Below are 17,697 nucleotides of genomic sequence, written 5' to 3'. Positions count from 1 at the left end.
TAAACAGTCCACTAGATCATACAAAAGTTATTTATTTTGTTCAAAATTTAACTGGCTTTTTTTAAAATCGCCTTTTTGGCTTGAAAATGCAACTGTGCTTGGTTGAACTTTAATCTTTTTGTTTAAAAATCCAAACCTTTATTTGAAAAATCATTTTCATAAGTTAACAATGTTTTTTCATTGCCTGAAAGTTCAATTATTTTATTGAAAATTAGTTTTTTAAACTTTGAATTTAACTATTCCATTTTTAGTTAAAAATTCACTGTTTAGTTGAAAATGCACATCTTTTTTTCGAAAATTCGCCTTTTAGTACAAAATTATTCTTGTTGATCGAAAATTTGTCTCTTTAGCTCAAAAATTTAAATATTTGGTAGAAAATTGGAAGTATTTTCTTGAAAGTTTACCTATAACATAAAAAATTCATTTTCTTTGTTGAAGTCATAATTTTTTGTCGAAATTTAAACTTTTTGCGTTGAAAATTAAACTTTGTTCTAAACAAATTTTTTTTATGAAAATTCATCCATTTGGTTTAAAATTCCCCTTCTAAATTTTTTTCTTTCGATTATATCGCTCTAATTAAAACATAAATTGTTGTCAACGAAACGCTGCGTCATAGCCGCGAATAGCTGAAATTATGTTTTTTTTTTAAAATTCGAATCGATAAACATAATCTCGATAATATAAATCTGGATAGTCACCTACTTTTCATAACAGTTTTGATACTCAATAATTGGTGCAAGAGGCAATCGATAATAATTGATCATCGAAACTATATTTTTTAAGATCACGTCACAGGCTGGAAATAAATAAATTATTGACGTTATAGTTCCGTTAGACCATTTATGGATACAGATGCAATGAGAATATCAGATTGTCATGTGTAATATTATTTTCGACGTAATAGGACATCGATACAGTGATTGGCCACTCAAGAAATTTTTTCTAATTTAACAATTTGTAAAAGACGCTATAGTAAAAAAAATTTTGAAATAGATGGTTAATTTTGTTCTTTTTTTTTAAATTTATATTCAAAGAAGTTATCAATAATGTCACAAAATACAATGATTGACTATAACGAAAGAGTGATTAACATTTTCTAATGATTGTATGATTGGCCGCTGAAGTGTGATGAAATAGAGTCTTTGGTCACATTAGAATTAGTGATTTTGAAATCACAGTCATTAGCCTCTAAATCGCATAATAATTGGCCTTGGCCAAAAATTTTTGACATGATTTTCACTCATTATTAGTGAGAAAAAGTGACAAATAAACACCTATAAAATGTTTAAACAATTTTAAATGCATTTTTGCAAAGATATTAGTCAATTGTTTTTCAGATATTGTGGTGAATCAATATTTTTTCGCTTTATTCACGAGTACAATGATTGACCACACGCAACGGTTGCGACTCTCACCTCGAAAGGGCCGCGGTACGCGAGTACTCAGTCGAGTATATTGCGCAATATTCTGTATTTCAAATAAAAATGGCTCATTTACTAGTTTAAATTAAAATCCAAAAGTTTCTGGTCGAATCGAACTTAATTATTTAAAAAAGTAATAATTTCAACAAGCGGACACTGCTAACCTCAACAGCTCTTCGCTCTAATTCCTTGTTCATTCAGCATCGCCAGTTTTACATGCCAATCATTGGGTGAGTGGCTAACTAGTGTACCCTATTTTTCACAATTTTAAGTAGGGTATTGGTCAGAATCTCACTAGAAAAACTAGACTAGTCAGTTCTAGTCAGAACCCTTTAAGGCTCTGTTAAAATTTTTCCATTTTTGTACCTAGAAAAACTTTGTGCACTCTAATTAGGCGTCAATCTTTTATTTTAGCCAGGCTTTAGTTGGGGCCTGATTAAGATAAACAGGACCAAAAAGTTCTAGTCAGGAACTAGTCGGGCCTTAGTCAGCTTAACTCAGATGAAATTCTTGCAGAGAGAGGTGTAGACGGGCCTTGGCAAGGTATGCCCCTTAGGACCTGATTAAAAATTCTAGCTAGATCCCGACTAAAACAGCGTTAGAGAACTATCCTGGCCCTCTCCATTCTTTTCGATCAGCGCCCGATCAGAAATAGGGAGAACTAGGTGGGACTCTTTCAAATCCCGATCGCAATTTCTGATATTTTTCCAAATTACTTCACAGGCGTTAAATAAATAAATGATTGACGCTAGTTCCGTTAGATCATTTATGGGCACAGATGCAAGGAGAATATGAGATCTCCACGTGTGATTTCATTTTCTTCGTAATAGTCTGTATTATGTCATCGGCGAAGAAGATTGTCGCGTCAAGAATACAGTTCCGGTCAATCGTTACGTGACATGTCGAGTAGTGCATAAGGATAACATATCATGCGTTGTGATTTGTTTATCGTTATATATCCGCTCTATTCCGTCTGATCCATTCACGTATCGTTCAACTGGTCCACACACGCACGCACACACACACAAATTAAAAAGAACGCTATTTTGGGTGAGTGTGTGAGATTGAGGGCGAGAGTGTGGGTGCAAGTGTGAGTATGAGTGTGAGTGTTAATTTCACTGAAGTTTTGTCTCAAATAAATTTGTAATCGCTTTTTTAAGGTAAAAGCACTAATTTTTTTTTTATTCTATTTAAAATATTTTGGGATGTTTTTAACGATTTCAAGTAATTGTAAAGTCGATTAAAAAGTTTCAAGAGATGTCGAAAGATTTTAAAGGTTTTAAAATATTTCAGGAAGTTTAAAAAAAAATCCAAGGCAAATCAAAAGATTTTAACGAATTGGAAATATTTCAGGGCATTTCAATAAATTTCAACGAATTTTTAAGATTTTAAGGCATTTTCAAGAGATTTCCAAGGTATTCTTAACGATTTGAATGATTTCGAGGAATAAAAAAAATTAATTAGGTTTTACAAAATTGCGGGATTTCGTAAAATTTCAAAGATTTTAAATAAATCAAGGGGGATAAAAAGTACATTAAGGTATTTATAATTTTTAATATATTTCAATAATATAAAGGTATTTCAAAGGATTTTAAATGATTTTAGATCATTTTGTAGATTCCAAAGAATTTTCAATTGATTTTTATATTTTGAAGGGATTTCAAAGAATTAAAAATATTTTCAGCGATTTTTTAAAATTCGAAGGAATTTTTAAGAGCTTTAAAAAATGTCAAGGGGTTTTAAGAGATTTAAATAATTTCAAGAGATTTCAAAAGTTTGTAAAGGATTTGAAATATTCTAGGGTATTTTTAAAGATTTCAATCGTTTAAAGTGACTCCACCAGATTTTAAAGATATTATGATATTTTTTAATTCCAGGGAATTTTCATGAGCTTCATAAAGTTTTAATGTAACTTCAATAGATTTCAAAGGATTTAAATTATTTCAACATATTAAAAAAATTCCAAGGAATTTCAAAAGATTTCAAGGAATTGGAAATATTTTAAGGTATTTTTAAAAGTTCCAAAGAATTTTCAAGAGCTTAAAAATATTTCAAAATTTGTTAAGGGTTTTAAATATTTTAGGGTATTTTTAGAAATTGGAGAAAATTTTTTTAAGAACTTTGAAGGGTCTCAAGGAATTTCAAACGATTTGAAATATTTTATGGAATTTTTAAGAGCTTTAAAAAATTTCAAATGATTTAAAAAGATTGTAAAGGATTTCAAATATTTAGGGTATTTTAAAAAATTCTAAACATTTTTTAAGGATATTAAATATCTTAGGGTATTTTTAATAGATTTCAATAACTTTTAGTGCTTGCCCAGGATTAAAACATTTTCTTAAGGTATTTTTATAAATGTTCAGGGATTTTCAAGATCTTCAAAAAAATGTCAACGAAATGAAAATTCAAGGAATTTTTAAGAGATTTAAAAAAAAGAGCAATAAGGTTTTCAGAATTTTTAAAAATTCTTGTCGAGGATTTCAATGATTTTTTTGGTTTTTTAAGGCTTACAAGGCATTTTAATCAATTTTCCAGGATTTCAAAAAATGTCATTGAACTTCATATAATTTCAAGGGACTTTTTAATATTCTAATAGATTTCAAAAAAATTATTCACAAGAATTGATAGGTTTTTGAAGATTTAGAGAAATTTTCGAATTTATTTTGTAATTCATTTGAAATTCACTCTGAATTCTTACTTATTTATCCGTAATTTTTAAAAATTATTTTGAATTCTCTTGATTTTTTTAATTTACTTAAATTCTTCTAAATTCACTAGAATTATTCTTCTAAATGTACTCAATTTTCAGATTTTTTCTTATTTTTCTAAAAAGTTCCTTATTTTTTGTACAACAAGCAGTAATAAGTTTAAGAAAATCTCAAAGTGTTAAAATTTTGACCTTCAAATTGATAAAAACAAATGCTAAATGCAAAAAGCCTTCAGCGAAACTGAAAGTGAATTATGGTGCAATTTCAGTGGAAATGAACGTCAGATGTGAAACTACTTCTTTTAATTATATCATTTTTCCTGTTAAACTATGAATTTAATTTTGGTTTAACTGCAATTTTATTATTTTCCGGTCGACATCGAAGCTATAGCTTATGCAATCAAAAAAACTCTGAATCATGTCTAAACATTTGAAAAAGAAAAATATTTTATTTTAGTCCAACAAATTTTTATTAAACCCAAGGAAAAGTAATTATCGATTCTAAAGAGTTTTTCGTTTTTATTTATTTTATTTGAAACTGAAATTGATTATTTTGTTAGTCGAAATAATGTTCAAATTAGGCAGTGATTCGTCGTTTGATGGAGAGCCTAGTTAAAACGTCAGTCCCATCAAACATAAAAGTTGTAAAATTAAGTTGATTGATTTCAGATAGATGAAAAATGACGGGATCCCCCCTTTTAATCTAGATCAGAATTTTTCCTAAAATTGAAAAATTTCTCTTAAATAAAAGATTTATAACCCAGTTTAATTAATGATATATATGTCACGATATGAAAATAGTTAATCATGTAGTGATTAATGATTGTGATAAATAAAAATTCTACTAATTGTCCTTGAAGATTCCACGTGAAAAATTTCAATGATGATCAAAAAGTATATATCATTGAAATAGCGATCAGGTTTAACAATAGTTTAATCTGCGCATTACTAAACTGTTAAGAATCTACAGAATATCATTTCTAGGATGTAAAAAATTGATTAACCTAATATACCGATCAGGTTTTAAAACAGTTTCACTTATACGCATTTATTAAACTGTTAAGAATCTCCGGATTATCATTTCTAGAACGCAAAAGATTGATTCAAATAATCTAGTTTCAACAAATTAATCTTCAATAAATTTGATTAAAGAAAAGTTTAACGACCCTTCTTGCAAAACAGCAAAAAGTAACGCGTAAGTTGATGCCACATTGAATACTTTTATTTTTCTATTTATTATTTTATTATTTATTGATATTTAATATTAATTACATTTTCGGGCAGAGGCCTCTACGCGACTGTCCCGCGCGCTACCAAATTTCTGCCCCTCACGCTACCGAATTGCTACCCCTCACGCAGCCAAATAAAAAATTGTCAATTTAAAACTTGACCATTTATAAATATATTATTCGAAATATGCGAATTATCGCGATACCTGCGATATATTATTTGCCTTAAAAAATTAAAAATTAATTAATAAATGTTGATTTTCATGCAACATAAAATTGGTTGTATTTTTAATTTTGATTCCTAAATATTTACCATTTTTTTCCTAGTACATTTTTACGAATGGAAAGTTTTCAAGTAAGAATCTAAGATCTTAGAAAGATTTGTTAATCGTGAAGAAAAAAATGTCAACCAAATTGTTCAACTTTTAAGCCGAATAAATGAACTTTCTACAAAACAGTTTAATTTTGAACTTGAAAATATGAATTTTCAATCAAAAAGTTAATTTTCAATCAAATAGTTGAATTTTCTACTAAGGCCAATATACTCTAAAAATATGGAAAATAGGGAAATAAATTTTTGTTTTTAATTAATTAATACACTATATTCAATTTAATTTGAAACGCTCTAAGTTGAATTTTCAAAGAAGAATATTAATTTTCTATGAAAAAAGATGAATTTCAATCTAAAATGATAAATCTTCAAAAACAAAAGATTTTTTACAAAATAATTAAAATTTTGACAATCTAGTTCAATTTTCTACTAAAAAGTATCAATTTTCAACAAAAAGTGGAAAACTTGGATTTTTAGTTTAAAAAAATTAATTTTAACACACAAAAAACGAATTTTAAACAAAATAGTTTTTTAACCAAACAAATAAACCTTAAACAACAATAAACTTTTTTTAACAAAGTATTTCAACTCGTACCCAAGTATTTTTAATGATTTTTTATTCAAAAAAGTTTAATTTTCTACAAAATGGTTCAACTTTCATCTAAAATTATAAATCTTCAACTAGAATAGTTACATTTTCAGTTTGAAAAAATTAGTTATAAAAAAAATGTAACCATAGATAAATTTCTAATGAAAGAATATCAATTTTCTACAAAACAGTTAAACTTTCATTTAAAAAATTAACTTTCAACTAAAATGATAAATCTTCAGCTAAAATAGTTTAATTTTCTGTGAAAAAATCAATTTTCAACAACACAAAAGGTATTTTCAACCAGATATGAATCTTCAAAAACAAAAAAAAAATTTTTAATAAAAAACATATGAGTATAACGAAAAAATGTGAAATTTAAAAAAATAGAAAGATTTGATTTTAATTTTTAACGTCTAAATATGAATATGCAAACAAATTTAATTTTCTGCCCAAATGGTTCAATTGTCAATCCAAAATACGATTTTTCTAAAAAAAACACAAAAACAGTTGAAATTTAACCAAAAAAGATTAATTTTAAGCAAAATTGTTGATTTTTTAACCAGCAAAGATTTTTTAGTCAAGAAAGAAGACAAGTTTCAATCAAATTGTTAAATTTTTAACACAAAATGATGAATTTTTTTACAAAAAAATTAAATTGTAATTAATTAATTTATAAAATTACCATATAGAATTAATAAAATAGAATAGAATTGATATACTTGAACTACCGGATCCCTATGGTCCCGATTATGGTATGAAAATGCTATCAAATATTTAATTTTCATAAACAAATTACGATTTAAAATGTTTATTTAACATTTTTCTAGTTTATTTAACTTTAAAATTTTTCAAATCCACTTTAAAAGAAAGCTTGATATTTTTCCAAAAAAAAACCTTAGTTGTGCGAATATACTTTTTAAATCGGAATCAGTAGACAACTACTAATGGGTAAACAATTTTGACTAATTTAAATATCGTCGATTTTCTTACTGATAATTAGTAAAAATCTACTAATACAGTATGTAAGAATAATCAAATAAATTAATTGGTAAAAAGATCATCAATTATTGAGTTGATAAGTCATTATTATTATTTTTTAAAAACGATTTCTGATAATAAAATAGCGAATTTTAAACTTCTCAGTAATTTTCTTCCTTTTCCTTCTCTTTCAATTTTTTTATCCCTGTATATATACAATTTTTTTATTTAAATAATAAATTTCAAAACGCTTTTTCATGAAAATTATTAAAATAAAAAAATGTTTCAGTTGTGTCAGTGTAGTCATATTACAAATGTGATTGCTCAGCGACGTCAAAACCACACCTTCATTTGCGCAGGTGTAACCAGAATAATAGATAGGAACAGAAGAATTTGTAGAGAAAGAAGAAAATTACAGAGAATCAGTTTAAAATTCATGTATTTTTAATTTTTTTATTTTACTAATACTTCCCTATAAATAATAATACCAGTGACAGAGCGAGACACTTTAGTACCTTTTTGTACTGCGCATGCGTCGCATCAAAAATTGTATTGGATACCGTTGGCGCCTTTATTTCAAGTGATTGCATGTGCAAGACAATTATTTGCAACAAATAATACTTTTTGAATTATTAAAATTAATTTGTTAATCACAAAATAGACTTATTTAATTGCAACGCAAAATAATTATTTGATTTTCATTCCTTAAAAATGAATAATAGATTTTAAATACAAGAGAGACCATTTAGTGTTTTTAATTTTTAAATTGTTTAAAACTACGAGATACGTAAAAACTAATAGCTAACTCACTAACTAACTACTAACTACCTACTAACTTAATTCTATTCAACTATTTAAAAAATAATTTTTCCTTTAAAAATTATCTATTTAATTTTGTCCTATTAGTTTTACCATCAGTTTATGAGAAAACAATTTTTTTCAAGTAAAATTTCTACTAATTTGGATTTAGAGATAATGTGCGTGAGTGCTTTTTGCAAAAAGATGAAGTAGGTCAACTTTTAAATTATTATTGCATTTTCTTGTGCTACGCCATAACTACTAGAACAATGAATAATTGATACCAACACTCCCTTATATACCTTCATCTAAAAAATTCTAGTAAAAATAACATCTCATCGTAGATACAAGAAAGTATAAGTGCAATGCAAATTTCTTGTGTCAATATATTCCAGAGAAGCTTTTCTGCAACGAGTCGATGCTGACGTAACAAGTGTCAGTATCTCTCGAGTTCTATGCTAACAAATTCTTATTAATTATCCAACGATAATTTTTAATAATTCACGTACATCACTCATTTCTAACAATCTCTAAACAGGGGCCATTCATAAGTTACGAAAGAGGTTTTTTTCCAGAGGGGGGATATTGCAATCTGTTAAATGGGGAAAGGGGGTAAATTAACGATTATTCGCTGTATTTTACATTATCCACTGTAGAGAGGCAAATTAGTATTTTGTGTTTTTCCCTTTGGAAAAAAATTTGTATAATTATATCAAATACAATTAATAATCACAAATTAAAATAAATATTAAAATACCTACAGCGGCTTTCATACGATTTTAATTTTAATTTTTAACGGCTTTGACATATTTGGGATATTTTTATATTATATCCTAATATAGCGATATAAGATTTTTTTTAATAATCAGATAAAATATTCATTGGTTCAAAGGAAATTTCTTCGAATCAAAGAAAAAAATTTATTAGCTCTCAGTGAAAGAGAAATTTCTTTGCTTTAAACAAAAAAGTTTTTTATTTGTTTCAATAGAAATTTGTGTTCGACTTGAAATTATTTTCTTCATTCTGAAATTTTTTCTTTGTTTATTTTGGAATATTTACAGTTTAAAATAATTGAATTTTAAACATATTTTGAAATAGCCATCTGCAAGAATTGAAGTTATTGAAGATTCTTCAATTCTTAATGTGATAATTTAGAAAGATGTAATTTTGAATGTTCTTTAAACATCAAAATTACAAAATTGTTAATTGTAATTCTATTTCAAATATTATAATAATATTATAATTGAAAGTTCTACAATTTGGGAGTTACAGTTGAAAATTCTTGAATAATGAAAATATTTCATCAAAAATGATTCAATTCTTAAGATTTATATTTTAAGGTTTTGTAATTTTTAAAGTATTTTCTAGAGTAGTTCAATTTTCAAGATTCACAATGGAAAATTGTTTAATTTTTAAGATTTGAAATTAAATATTTTTAAATCTTAAGAATGTATAAAGTTAAAATAATAAATTAAATTAAATCAAGATTAAATTTAAAATAATAATAAAAGAATATAAATCTAAAATTGAGATGATTTTGAAGATCGAAGGTCAAGATTTATCACTTCTAATCGTTCTAAATTGAAAAAATTTCAAATGGCAATCAACAGAATTACAGAATTTTTCATTTTAAAATTAAAAACTTGCATTATTTTTAATTACAAATTCCCAAAATTATATACTTTTTAAATTTAAGATTTGAAATTTAAAGTTTTAGCGATTTGGAAGAGTTGCAATTGAAAATTCTTCAATTTTGAAGATTTATATTTTAAAGGTATGTAATTTTTAATTTTTGTTTCTTTGTTAATAGTTCAATTTTAAGGATTCACCATTGAAAATTTTTCAATTTCGACGGCTTGCAATTCAAAATTATTAATTTTTTAAGGTTTACAATTGAACATTCATCAATTTTGAATGCTTATTAGTTCAAAATGGTGTAATTGTGAAAATTTTTTGTTTAAACGTGTATTTTAATTGTGAAGATTTAAATTCAAAATTCTTGACTTTTTAAGATTTGGAAATAAATATTTGAACATTTAAAATTGAAATTGATTAATTTTATAGATTTGCAATTAAAAATTCTTCACGTGAGTCACTGAGTCATTTTTTCGTGATTTACAATAATAAGTTGCTGAAATTAAATTTTTTTGCGATTTAAATTATTTAAACTTTTTTTTTAAATTAAATAAACTTGTTAGCATATTCTTTCATGGATAGAAAAATTATAATCTCACTTTAAATTATTCGCAAATTCACATTTCGGCCCTTACGCGACAAGAGCCTAACTGAATTTACAATAAGGCCTCTGTGCGCATGCGTAATTATATCAAGTTAAACAGCTGTTTAGTTGATGACGGCTAACAAGTTTCGGAGCAGCAATAGTGAGTAAATTCTAACTTTTTTTTATTTTTAAATTTGGCTTTCTATAACCTTCCAGATTTTTATTGTCTCTTCCAAATGTGCGTCCAGCGAAAAAAAGTTCGCTTCCGTTTTGCGGTCATATTTTTCGATTTAAAAACAACTGTTGATTATTTAAAAAATTTCTATAAAAATAGTCACATTTTGATATTTTTATATCATAATAGTCTCATTTTTTGAACGTGCGGCCGAAATGAGCTTGAAAATATAAAATTATAAATGCATGATTTATGCTTTGTCGCAGGTTAAAGTTTATAACTTTAGTTTGAGCAAAAGTTGTCGTAAATAATTTACGCTAACAGTCGCAGAACATCATAAAGAATATTTCCTGTAAATTTTATTAAAAAATTTAAATAATTGGCTGAATTATGACAAGTTGGAGTAAAAACCGAAAAGAATTTGGGGGTTTCAGATTTACTTCAAAAATTACAATTGCTAAGATTTTCTTGTCTAGAAAAAAAGATGCGTGATTTCATTTGCTACAGAAATATGTTATTTTAAAATTTAAATTAGAAATTTGTAAAGTTGCCAGAGGACAAAGCCAAAAGCGTTGGCCCACCGGGCTTAATAAATGAAACTTTCAAATTCACAAAATTAAGTTTCTAAAAATAGAGGTTTGTATAGAATAACAAGGTAAAACTTCATTCTGTTAACAATTTTTGTGTCCAATAGTTATTTTTCATTTTTAACATTTTTTAATTATAAGAAATTTCCTAAAATTAATGAGTACTTAAAAGATTAATAGTCATAACTCTATAAATCAATATAAAAAATTGGAATGGCTTTTTGTTTGAAAATATTCAATTGTAAATTAAGGTTGGGCAAGTTATTGCATCCGAGAGCTCAATCTATGGAATGGTCTCGTCAATGCTCAACTTTTTTTCTATTTACATTTTTTTTCAATGACTATTTTCAAAGCTAGAAATTTACAACATCCAAAATTTCTGAAAATCAATAAGTGTTTAAAACATGAGTCATCATGGCTTGGCGAAATATTATTGAAACTTTTTTAAATTTGGTGCACATACAAAATATACTCCAATGGTGCCTACAAAAAATTCAAAAGTTTGAAATGGCTTTCTGTTTAAAAATATTCAATTGCGAACTGAGGTCGGGCAAGTTATTGCATCCAAGAGCTCAATCTATGTAATGGTCTCGCCAATTCTCAACTTTTTTTCTATTTACATTTTTTTTCAATTACTATTTTTAAGGTTAAATATTTTTTTTAAATGACAAAATTTCCGAAAATCAATAAGTGTTTAAAACATGAGTCATCATAACTCGGCGGAATATTATTGAAAATGTTTGAAATTTCGTACACATACAAAGTATACTTCAAGAATGCTTAAAAACCATAAAAATGCTTGAAAAGGCTTTTTGTTTCAAAATATTCAATTGAAAATTAAGTTCGGCCGAGTTATTGCATTAGAGTTTAATTTAAGTAAATTGCAATGACTCGGCCAAATATTATTGAACCTTTTGTAAATTTGCTACACATACAATGTATACTCCAAGGATATCTATAAAACAATTAAAAAGTATGAAATTTCTTTTTGTTTAAAAATATTCAATTGCAAACTAAGGTCGAGCGAGTTATTGAATCTGAGAGCTCAATTGAGGGAATCATCTCTACAATGTTCATCTTTCATTTCTGTTTACATTTTTTTGTCCAATAATTATTTATAAAGTTAAAAATTTTTTTAAAACTAAAAAAAATCCAAAAATCAATGAGTACTTTAAACATTAATTGTCATAACTCGGCCAAATTTTATTGAAACTGTTTGAAAATTGGATACTCTCTGTTTAAAAATATTCAATTGCAAACTAAGGTCGAGCGAGTTATTGCATCCGAGAGCTCAATCTAGGTAATGGTCTCGCCAATGCTCAACTTTTTTTCTATTTACATTTTTTGTCCAATAATTAGTTTTAGGGTTAGAAATTAAAATAATTTCAGAAAATCAATGAGAGCTAAAACATGAGTCGCCATAACTCGGCCAAATATTATTGATATTTTTTTTTAATTTGGTACAAGTAAAAGTATACTCTAGGGGTGTCTACAAAATAACAAAAACATTTGAAAAGGCTTTTGGTTTTAAAATATTCAATTTGAAAATAAGGTCAAACAATTTATTGCATCAGAGAGCTCAATTTAGGTAATCTTCTCAACAATGTTTAACTTTTCTATCTACTTTCATTTTTTTGTCCAATAATTAGTTTTAAACTTAGAAATTTAAAAAATTAAAAAATTTTCCGAAAATCAATAATTACTTAAAACATGAGTTTTCATAACTCGGCCAAATATTATTGAAACTTTCTGAAATTTGTTACACATTCAATGTATATACAGTATACTCCAAGGATGCTTACAAAATAATACAAAAGTTTAAAATGGCTTTTTGCTTAAAAATATTAAATTGCAAATTAAGTTGGGGCGGCTTATTGAATTCGAGAACTCAATTTAGGTCTGCTCAATGTTCAACTTTTTTCATTTTCATTATACCAAGTAATTAATCAATTTTTTTAAGTGGAATGTTTAGTTTTCTAGCACCACATGACAATCTAAATTTAGAACAGATCTTACACATTTATCAGGACCCCAACGGAAAAATTGTAATGGTATTTATAAGCAACATAATTCATTTCCCTAATCAGTTAAATTATAACGAAAATTGACGTTATCTCCTGAGGATATCAGCGATGCCATAAATAGATTGAAACAAGACTAGCCAAACAACTAATTTTATTTAATGATGCAATCCACTTCCAAATGTTTCTACACGTTATTTATAAAAAAGTGCAATTGAAACTGTTTTTTAATATAAGGGAATAATTCTGTTCTTAACATTCTGTTTAGAAAATTTGAAAATATGCCGAAAAAGAACTTAGAAAATTTTGAGGAAAGTTTAAATTATTTCAGAAGATATTACAAAGTTTTAAAGCGGTTCAAAAATAATTTAAAATTTGGCAAGATTTCAATCAATTTTAGAGCAAATGTTAGATGTATTAAAATTTTGCAATAAAATTTTTGAGCTTTTTAAATACTTTGAAAGGTTTTAAGATCCGACTAAATTTTAAAGACATTTAGAAGTTTTTAAAACATAAAAATAATTTTACACTTGAAAAGATTTCAACTGATTTAAAAAATATTGTAGATTTTTGAAGATTTTAAGAATAAAATAAGAAGCTTTTTTAAGATTCTGAAAGGTTTTCAAGAGCATAACAATTTTTTCGTAAATTGATGGAAAAATTTTAAATAATTGTTCATTTTACAACATTTATTTCAAGAGAATATTTAAAAGGGTATAAAAAAGATTCTGAAAGATTTTAAAAATTGCTAAAAAAGAATCTGGAAGATTTTATTATTTATAAACATATTTAGATGTTTTCAAAAAATTTCAAAAATGATTCACAATACTTCAAACAAAATTTAAAAACCATAAACGTTGACTTTTAAACAAAATACTTAAATTTTTAAGAAGCTAATTAAATTCAAAACTAAATAATCGAATTTTCAAACTAAGGAGATGAATTTTCTAAAAAAAAAGTATAATAGTCGACATTTCAACCAAACACAGATGACATTTCATACAAAACAAAATTAATTTTAAAACCTCGAATTTTTAATGAATAAAAATTTTTCAATGACAAGAGAAAAAAAGTTCACCTAAATTTTGGAACCTTCAAGCCAAAAAATGAATTTTCTGCATAAAAATTGTATTTTCAACTGGAAAATATTAATTTTCAACAAGAGTTAAATGTTAAACCAAAGAGATGAACCTTCATTGAAAAAACATTCAACAAAGTAATTCAACTTTTACCTATGCAGTTACATTTTCAATTTAAAAAGTTCAGTTTTAGAAGTTTTAGATATATTAGAAATAAATTTTTTAACAAAGAAAATTTTTTTTTTGTAAATTTCTCAACAAAAATTTTCAAACATAATAATGAATTCTTATTCAAGCAGCTGCATTTTATCGAAGAAAGATGAAATTTAAACATAAATATATTATTTTTTTAGTTGAACAAGAGCATTTTTAAGAAAATAGTTGAATTTTTATCCAAAAAAATATTTCAGTCGATTCTTTAGCAGCAAAATATGAATTTGCACAAAAAGTAAATTTACAACAAAATGGTTTAATTTTCGAAAAAACAGTTAAATTTTCAAAAAAAAAATTGAATTTTGGACCAAAAAATATGACATTTAACAAAATTATTAAATTTTCAACCAAACAGTTTCACTTTTATCCAAGAAAGAAGACTTTCCAGCAAAAAAGCTATATTTCCAACAAAACAATTGAATTTTGAAAATAACACTTGTATTTTCGGCCAGAAAGATTTTTATTAAAAAACCACCTTTTACTGTAGAAAGGACATTTTTAATTAAATTAATCAATTTAAAAATCTTAAATTTGTATCTGAAATATTGTTTTATTCCGTTTATAAAAGATTCTTTGTTAAAAGTATTACAAGAATAAAATGCTAATATTTGAATATTAATAATGAAGGAAAATAAAAAAATTAACTGAAAATGTAACTTTTTCATTTTTTTAAGATCCATCTTTTTAGTAGAAAATGCTCCTTTGTTGGTAATAAAAAATAATTTTCTTGGTTTAAAATGTCATTTTTGTTTGAAAATTCAAGTTGTTTTAAAAAAGTTAGTTTCTTGATTTGAAGTATTAACAATTTAGAAAAAATCTATTTTTATTTTTCCTTGGAAATTCTGTAACAAAACTAAGTTAAAACTTTTTTGGTTTGTTATAATATTCAAACTTCTTGATTGAAATATAAACTGACAGTTTTTTTGTTGGAAATTTAGCTTTTCAGGTTGAAAATTCAATTATTTTGTTAAAAAATCGAGTATTCTCTTAAAGCAATTAAAAAAAATTAGGCACGCTTTCAGAAAAATTTCCTGACTTAAAAAAATATCCCTGATACTTCCAAGTTTTTCCAGGTGTATCAAAATTCCCTGGCTATTATGTTAAAAATGTAATTATTTTAGTAAAAAATCAAGTATTTTGTTAAAGGAATTTAAAATAATTAAGCACGCTTTCGGAAAAATTTCCTGGCTTACAAAAGTCTCTGATACTTTCAGGTTTTTTAAGGCATCTGAAAATTCCCTGACTATTATGATAAGAATTTTATTATTTTTTAAAAAAATCAAGTATTTTGTTAAAGCATCTTAAAAAAATTAAGCACGCTTTCGAAAAAATGTCTTTAAAAAATATTTGCTGATATTTCTGCACTGTCAAAAATGTTTGGAATTCTGCAACACTTTTACAATACAAGCGTAAGGTAACATTGCAAACATGGTATTTGATTGACGAAATTGCAATACATGTATTGTAAGTATTGTAAATCGTGAACTCACCGTCCAGCATTGCAATACATGTACTAATGCGTTTGTAAGACGAAAATTATGTACAAGGAAATCACGGAATTAATGGAATTCAAAGAATTCACCGAATTTAAGAAATTCCCACAATTCACGAAACTCATGAAATTCACGGAATTTATGACATGCATAATGCATGGAATTTACGGAACTTATGAAATTCACGGAAATCATGAAATTCAAGGAATTTGCAAGATTCATGGAATTGAAGGAATTCGTGGAATTTATTTAATGCACGGAATTGATTGAATTAAAGAATTTCACTGAAAACACGGAATTCAAGTAATTCACGGAATTCATCGATTTTATGAAATTTACGGAATTTACTGAGTACGCTTAATTTATGGACTTCACAGAATTCATGGAATTCTCGGAATGAATGGAGTTAAAGAAATTCGCTTAATTTATGGCATTCATGAAGTTAAATAAATTAATGGAATTTCAGTCATTCACAGAATTAATGCAATTCGCGGAATTCGTGTTATACACGGAATTCATAAAAATCACAGAATTAATAAAATTCAATCAAAACGCGAAATTGATGGAATTCATCTAATTTATGAAATTCACGACATTAATGGTATTTGCGGAATTTACAATATACGCTCAATTTGTGGAATTTACTAAATTCATGGAATTTAGGGAATTCACGAAATTTTGGGAATGCACGGACTGCGTTTAATAATGAAATTCACGGAATTCTCATTAATTCTTTGTACTCCGTTCTTACCGCGAATTCCGCTAATTCCATGAAATCAGTGATTTCCATGAATATCATGTGCTCCATGCATTCCGTGAATTGCATCATTTCTATGAATTCCGTGAATTCTTCGGATTCCGTTAATTCCGTAAATTGCGTGAACTCCCTGGTTTTCTTGAATTTTGTGAATTCCGTAGGTTTCGTACATTCCGTGAATTCCCTGATTTTCTTGAATTCCGCCAATTCCATGAATTCATTGAATTCGTTCAATTTCCTTGCATTCCATGAACTCTGTAAATTTCTTGAATTCTGTGAATTCTTTAAATGCTTTAGATTTCGCAAATACCTTAAATTCCGGGAGTTCCATGAATTCTTTGAATCTCGTTAATTCTCTGTATTCCGTCCATACGGCGAATTCCTCGAATTCCGCTAATTCTATGAAATCCGTGAATGCTGGGCATTGTAAGAAATCCAAGAATTCCTTGAATTTCGTAAATTCTGTAAATTCCACGAAATCTCAACTTCCATAAATTCGTTGAATTCCATAAATACGCGCGTTATATACTATATATTAACCAAAGTATTGGCTCTGTCAAAATTCGTTTTTGTCTGGAATAACTGTTTTGAGAAATTATTTGAATTTTTTTTTCGCTTAAGTAGTTGTCCAGATACCCAGGCATATGAAAATTTCCTGACAAATCAAACCAAACATTCCCTAAAAATTCCTTAACAAATCTAAGGTTTTGAAATTCTTTTTTTTAAATACATTTTATATTATTTTATTGAAATATAAACTGACATTTTTTGTTGCGACTTTATCTTTTTAGTTAAAGAATTCAACTATTATATAAAAAATTTAAGTATTTTATTAAAACTTTAATTATTCTGTTAAAACATCAAGTATTTGGTTAGAGCAATTAAAAAAAAATTAAGCACGCTTTCGGGAAAATTCCCTGACTTAGCAAAATTCCTGATCTTTCCAGGTTTTCCAGGCATATGAGAATTCCCTGACAAATCAAAACAAAATTTCCTGACAATTTCGTGACAAATCTAAGTTTTTAAAATTATTTTATTTTTTAATAAATTTAATATTTTTTATTGTAATATAAACTGTAATTTTTTGTTCGAAAT

At 26.2% G+C, this 17,697-nt stretch overlaps 2 protein-coding genes across 4 annotated transcripts in view; one reads left to right on the top strand and one right to left on the bottom strand.

Moving 5' to 3' along the window:
* The window catches only part of LOC117175713 (peroxisomal leader peptide-processing protease), a 288,980-nt gene that overhangs the window by 228,565 nt on the left and 42,718 nt on the right, over positions 1-17,697 (bottom strand). The window contains exon 1 of one of the 3 annotated variants that reach the window (XM_033365484.1): positions 703-720. The exons of the other annotated variants lie outside the window; for them this stretch is intronic. The gene's annotated coding sequence lies outside the window, so the exon portion shown is untranslated. Of the gene's footprint in view, positions 1-702; positions 721-17,697 lie in introns of those variants that run through there. 3 annotated transcript variants of the gene reach the window in all.
* Positions 1-17,697, top strand: part of LOC117175370 — a 135,202-nt gene that overhangs the window by 91,329 nt on the left and 26,176 nt on the right. The gene's annotated exons all lie outside the window — the stretch shown is intronic.

This window comes from Belonocnema kinseyi, chromosome 6 (assembly GCF_010883055.1).
Source record: "Belonocnema kinseyi isolate 2016_QV_RU_SX_M_011 chromosome 6, B_treatae_v1, whole genome shotgun sequence".
Taxonomy (NCBI): Eukaryota; Metazoa; Arthropoda; class Insecta; order Hymenoptera; family Cynipidae; genus Belonocnema; species Belonocnema kinseyi.
The sequence above is the reverse complement of the archived record's forward strand: the minus strand, read 5'-3'. Positions and strand labels throughout refer to the sequence as shown.